Genomic DNA, 6939 nt, shown 5'->3' with positions numbered 1-6939 from the left:
GCTGGCCCTCGCCGCCAACTCCGGCGCCGGCGCTCGCCCCCGACCCCGGCGCGCTCGCCCCCGACCCGTGGGCCCTCGCCTCCCTCCTCTCCCCTGCCGGCCGTCGTCGGGCCTGCCTCCTTGCCCCTGCACCCTCTGTAAACCCCCCCTCTCTCTCTGCTAGGGTTCTTCGGTTATGTTAATTAGGTTATCTATTGAGTTATGAATTTAGCTAGGTTTCAAAATTAGCTAAATTTATATGCAAATTTGAACTGTACATGTGATATGTGCATATGTCATGTTTTGGACATGTCATGTTTGGAAAATGATCCAAGTGGCCTATCTTACGCCGGAATGTTGATACATTGCCGTTCCGGTGAATTTCAGGCGCTCGATATGTCCATTTTTTAGCAAAGGTCATGCCGAAATTTCCCGTGAATAAAGGCATGATTTGTGCTACATAGTTGGCATATCGAGTGCTGGCACATAGATTTCTTTTTATGTCATTTCTCATTTATTCATACTTTTAGAAATAAATGAGGACACTTAATCATAGGAAACATGTCGAACAACGAAGAAACTGGGCCTTCTGACCAAGATGCAGACGAGATGGATTATGAGGGTGAACAAGAGTAGCTCGACTATTTGACTGCTAAGCAAGGTTTGCAGGTCGGCCTTGATGATGGTACTAACGCCGACATCGACACCGACGGCGCCGACACCAATGGCGGCACCGAGACCGGTGGGGAAGGTACCGGCGGGGAAGGTACCGACAGGGAAGGTACCGGCCCCGATGCCTCTACCGTAAAGAGGAAGCCTCAACACAGGCTCAACTAGCAGAGGATATGGATGATATGCCCGGGCAGGGTCGTACCATGGATTGCAGAAAGTCTCTCTTCATGAAATCCTCACAGGACACGCCTGAAGATGCCGCCTCAACACAGGCTCAACTAGCCGGGCGCGAGGGTCGTACAGTACTTAGCCCGGGAACACTGGGGCAGGGGTTAAGGAAGGGTCTGGAAGGTGTTCCCAACAAAAGGAGAGGAAGAGATTGGGGAAGGTAACTGCCTATAAACAAGCCAAAGCACATACCAGCCAGATGATGCATTCTGAAGAGCGTGTACCCGTGAAAGGTGCGGTCATGTTCCATCTCACGGGCGAGCCGATGCTACCGCCGAAACTGCTGGAGGCACTATCAGGGGATCTCAGGAGACTGCATGACCATGTGTTGTCGACTGAGAAAAGCCTACTAGCCTCAAAGGATCCAGGATATCTGACATACGCGGCTCGTGTGCCTGAGGGGAAGTGCTACGTCGACACATGGCCCGCGGAGGTGTTCTTCCCGCGGTTTGACCATGTCTTTGAGATGTTTCTAACAAGGCGGCTTGATTTTACTATCGTCCGCCTTTTTGCGCTACATATGAGCTCCATCATGAAGAGTGAAGAAGTCTCGCAAATCTGTGTGGCGGATCCGTACTACATGCACGAGTCTTTCTTGAGTCTCGGCGACTTTGAGCGTGAAACTGCTAGGGAGTACCTCCAAAACTTCATGGTACAGAATAAGGACCGGGAAATTGTCCTCGTGCCTTATCATCCAAAGTAAGTCAGTTCCGGACAACCCTTTCGTACATTTCAATCATTCCTTCTCTCTCATATGGGGAATAATTTGAGGTGTCTTTTCCCCGCAGCAACGGGCGCGCCGTCCTTATCTTTCTTTACCCGCAAGTCTCCCACGCCGTGTATTTTGACCCTTCCAGAGACTACGAGAAAAAGGACTACACCCACATAATGAATATTCTAGATGATGCTCTCCAAGGCTTCAGCTTTAGAGGTGGCCACGTGCAGATCAAGAAACAAAGGAACAAGAAGATGGGTTTCGCGCATAAAACTAACTTCTCCTGCATCCATGTCCCAAAACCAAGCAAGAAGGATGGATTCTACATCGTCCATCTCATGATTCAGTTCAACACGGATCGCCAAAAGCTTCGCATTAACAGCAGAAATGATGATCATATCCACAAGTGGCTAGAATCTCATGGAGAAGGGAATTATAAACTTAGAGATGACTTCTTTCACATCCAAAGCAACATTGCGACGATCATCATGAAGGAAGTCGTCGATGAGAAGGGGATGTTCCACCACGGCCCTATATCGCGAGCTGACGTCCGAACTCGCATAGGCATGCAATGTCTAGACCTCACGCCGTTAAAGAAGCTAGGGTTCGTCCTTGATGATATGGAAGGATGGAACTTCTAGTGATTTATGATGCCGATGATGATGATATGTGTCGGTTGAACTTGTATACTTTTTGTAGCGATGGAACTTTGTGATGTCCACGGTCCCTGCCGAACTTGCGTAACGCTACTTTGTTAGTTTGCGTACGATGACCTGCGTACCTCTAGTTAATTAATTTGTGTACTGTATATGTTGCATCTAGTTGCTAACCCTTTCTTTTTCGGTGTTGCTCTAGTATATTTTGTTGCATATATATGATTGTACATCCTCTTCATGAACATGCATCTCTAATAGGTACCTAGTTTCTTGATGGCGAGATGGAAATGCTATGTCGTGTACAAAGGGAAGGTTCCGGGGGTGTACAACAAGTGGCATGAGTGTCAGGCGCAAGTGAATGGGTTCACGGGCGCCAGCCATAAAGGCTTCAAAAACAGACAAGAAGGAGAAGCTAGTTACTTGAGGTTCACACTAGCGAGAGAGAGGACTCGTAACCGCCACCTCATGTACTGCATAGTTCCGCTCTCACTCATAGTGATAGCACTTCTTGCGTATACCTTTGTTTGGATGGATGACGTTGTTGTAGTTGCAAGTATTCAAGACTTGCATGTATCGCTATTTTCGAGATGATGACAAGATATCACTTTGTGTTGGATGATGATTATGATGAGACTATTTGTATGTACATGCTATGATTACATTTGTGGTCTCACAGGCATTTGTATGTGTATCATGATGACATTTCTATGTGCTAAAGATTCTTCTACAAAGCCTGTTCAAATACAAAACAAATATGACAAAAAAAACTACTTAAATTAGAAGTAGCGAGTGTATAAAAGTTAGTAGCAGCGCCTCAATAGCAGTAGCGCGTCCAGGCAAAGCGCGCTAGCGCTACTAGCAGTAGCGAGCTTCTTCTAACCGCGCTGCTGCTACACTTGTGTAGCAGTAGTGCCGGTGTTCACGCGCTACTGCTATGCGTTAGCTGTAGGGCTTTATTAGTAGCGCCTGTCCCCGCGCTACTGATACATCTAAAACCCGCGCTGCTGCTAGCCTTTTCCCTAGTAGTGTATATATACCGACGGGTGAGATTTTGGAAATTTCTTTAAAACCCTTCATCCCGAGCATGTCCCGCTCTGCCGCCTCGGGTCTCCGAATCGTCTTCTCATCGCCAGTGACCTCCCACCGCTGGTCTCCATCGCCGTTTACGGATTTCAACCCCGCACTTGCTGCCGTAGCGAACTCACCACCGAACTGGGTATGAGTTCGACCCCTTGTGCATTCTTTTTACCTCTGATTCTGAGCACAAGGTCAATGCCATGTTCTTTACCACGTATGAGATCAATCTATCTAGAGAAAACATCCTTTATATTAGGTTTGATTTGAAAATTAAGGGTTAGGTTTCCGCCGAACTCATCTCGGACCGACCGAGTTGTAGAAATCGGTCTCACCAATTTGGCTTAGGCCATTGCACTTGCACTTTTCGGTCTGACCAAAAGTTGCAAATTGGTGCGATCGAGTTTAACACTCTGTGAAACCCTAGCAAGCTTGGAGCCACTTAACTATGTCTCGGTCTGACCGATTTCCCTAGTTTAGACTCCAAAAGTTGCTTCGGTGTCACCGATTTTATCAAATCGGTAGCTCCGAAATGCTTTCTGTGGAAAACTAAAACTAAGTTTTTGACTCATCTATTTTGCAAAATCTCTGCACTTTGTGATTCTCATCCACTCTATCTCATCTATATCTATTCACTGGGTCTGCTCTCAGTTTGCTTTGCCAGTATGTCTGACCAAAGTGATAGCCAGAACAAATTAGAAGAGCAGGTGAACATGAGTGAGGGCACTAGTCCCTCTAGCATCTATGATGAGGGCAGCAGGAGCACTCCAAGCAATTTGCCCAAGGCAGCCACTAGAACAAGGAAGAAGAGATCCTCAGACTCTAAGGATGAGGACTATGTGGCTACTAAGGAGGAAGTGAGCTGCAAGAAAAAGTCCTGAAGAAGGAATATGGAACTGCTGCTACAACAAAGCTTGGTTTGCACAAGAAGGCACCTGCCAAGAGAGTTCCTACATCTAAGGCCAGAGCCTCCCCTCAGGAACCTTCCAAATCAACTGGAGGAGAGGCTGCTAGTGAGGGCAAGAAGAAGGAAAGAAAGAGAGGAAGATGGTGCAAGAAGGTGGATCCAATGGCAGAATTTGAAAAGCACTCGTCTGATGAAGAAGAAGATGAGGATGCTGCACCGGCACCCAAGTCCCCAAAGCTGATGGGGGATGCTATCAAGTCTGGGGCTGCCCCTTCAAAGCCCAAGACTGCCCCCAAAGCTACTAGTAAAGCTACAAAGACTTCAAAGCCCAAGAGGAGCACTAGGAACATTCCAGCTGCAGAGAAGAACAAGGCCCCAGTGCTTGAGATGGAAGAAGAAGATGCTGAAGCCCAAGTGCTAAGGAAGATCAAACAAAAAAATCCAGATAATGATGACAGCCATCTAGTGGTAGAGGATATGAGTATCAGGAACGATGCAGGTCTCAGAATTTGGAGAAAAAGTGACCCTTATGCTGTGAGGAGAAAGACTACAGTGGACTACAGATTCCACACCAAAGAGCAGCAAGATTTCTTTGAAACCATTCTGCTTGACAATAAGCCTATAGTTTGTGATATGAAGTGGGCTGACTGGGAGTACATTGATCAGAATGAAGATCATTTTCCAGGAGTACATGAGAGCTTCAGAGCATGTGGTGTTGACAAGTTTGTGGGACAGAAGCTGACAAAATGGAATGATGACTCATCATGCAATTCTACTCCACAACTCATTTTTATCCAGATGGTAGAATTGTATGGATGTCAGAGGTTACAAGGTACCAGTCTACTATTGATGAGTGGGCTAAATTGATCAATGCCCCTGAAGAGCAACTATCAACACTATATTGACGCATACATTTTTGCCAAAATCTGGAGATATAAAAGATGATCAGAGGACACTCAATCAAGTTGCTGCAGATATTTGATGTGCCTCAGAAATTCAAAGTTATGGGCCTGATTGTTGAAACAATCAAGAGGACAGCTGCAGATCAGAAGAGATCTTGTGGGTATCACTACAAAAAAAAGACACATCCGTGACATTTTGGGCCGAATTTTTTTTTGTCATACATATGACACTTCTTTGACGATAATTGTGACAAAACTCGGTATCATCATAGATGTGGTGGGCTCCTACTCCTATGACAAAAAATCATGACAGAAAATGGGCTTTTTGTCCTGGGCGGGCCGGAGACGCAGCTGTATGACATTCTTTGAGCTGTCCATGACGGAAAAAACCATGGTAGAAGCGAGGGGGAGGAAAATTTCAGGGAGTTGCCGGTTACGGTGGGAGGTCAGGGGCCGAGCGATGCGCGTTTCTCTCATACACGTGCGAGGCGTTGGCTCTAACTGAACCCGAGTGAGGCGTTGGGCTCTAACTGAACCCGAGCGATTGCACTACAGGCTACACGTTAGTGAACCCGAGCGATCGATCGATGGCTGTTAACTGAACCCGATCGAGTGATTCTTTTGCTACTGCTGCTGACTGAAACCGATCCATTGGATGAACAGAGAGCGTTGCGGGGGAGGGGGGCTTGGATGAATAGTGAGCGGTGGCATTGCCTCTGGATGAACAGGACCCCGTGGTGTGGAGGGCTGGATGAACAGTAGACGGTGGAGGGCTGCCCGTGGAGGGGTGGTTGAATAGGACCCCATGGTGTGGAGGGCTGGATGAATAGTAGACGGTGCAGGGGTGGTTGAACAGTAGCCGGTGGAGTAGTGCGCGGTGGAGGCTGGATGAACAGGAGCCCGTGGAGGCTGGAGGAGGTCGACGGTGGAGATGAACAGTATCCCGTGGAGTCCCGTTTTGCGGTACGCCACACCCCTCCCGATGAACAGGACCCCCGTTTCGACCGTAGGAGGTCTGTTTCGTCCGTTTTGCGGTACGCCACACCCCTCCCGATCAACAGGACCCTCGTTTCGACCGTAGGAGGCCTGTTTTGTCCGTTTTGCGGTACGCCACACCCCTCCCGATCAATAGGACCCCCGTTTCGACTGTAGGAGGTCCGTTTCCTCCGTTTTGCGGTACGCCACACCCCTCCCGATCAACAAGACCCCCGTTTCGACCATAGGAGGTCCGTTTCCTCTGTTTTGCGGTAGGCCAGGCCTCGTTTCCATTGCCTGTTCCGTCCAAGCCCTCTCGATGAACACGACCACGCATTCCATTCCGACCCAGCAGGTTGGCTCCCACACGTTCTGTTGCCCCCCGATGAACACGACGCATTCCGTTGCCTCCCCATGAACACGAGCCCTCGCCGTACGTATGCGCGAGTAGGCGTTTGAGACCCCACCCGTATGTACACATACGTGGCCGTATTTTCTTTCTTGCACCCTGGCCGCTATACGTACGTGTACATGCTATGTGCGCGCCTCTACTACGACACGTGCGCGCCTCTACTACGACACGTGCGCGCCTCTACATCGACCAGTATGTACATACACATTCGCGACCAGGATGACAACGCTACGTACGCTTCGACCAGGTGTGTCCTGACTGTCAGGCACTTCCTTGCCTGCGAAGATGTAGCTGGTGGGTCCCAGCAGTCGGGGGGCGAATCGTTTTTTTTGCCCGGACGCACTTCCTTGCATGCGAAGGTGTAGCTCCTGGGTCCCAGTAGTCAGGGGGGCGAATCGTTTTTTTTTGCCCGGACGCAC

The sequence above is a fragment of the Triticum dicoccoides genome, chromosome 6B (genome assembly GCF_002162155.2).
Source record: "Triticum dicoccoides isolate Atlit2015 ecotype Zavitan chromosome 6B, WEW_v2.0, whole genome shotgun sequence".
NCBI lineage: Eukaryota > Viridiplantae > Streptophyta > Magnoliopsida > Poales > Poaceae > Triticum > Triticum dicoccoides.
This window is presented reverse-complemented; position numbering follows the sequence as displayed.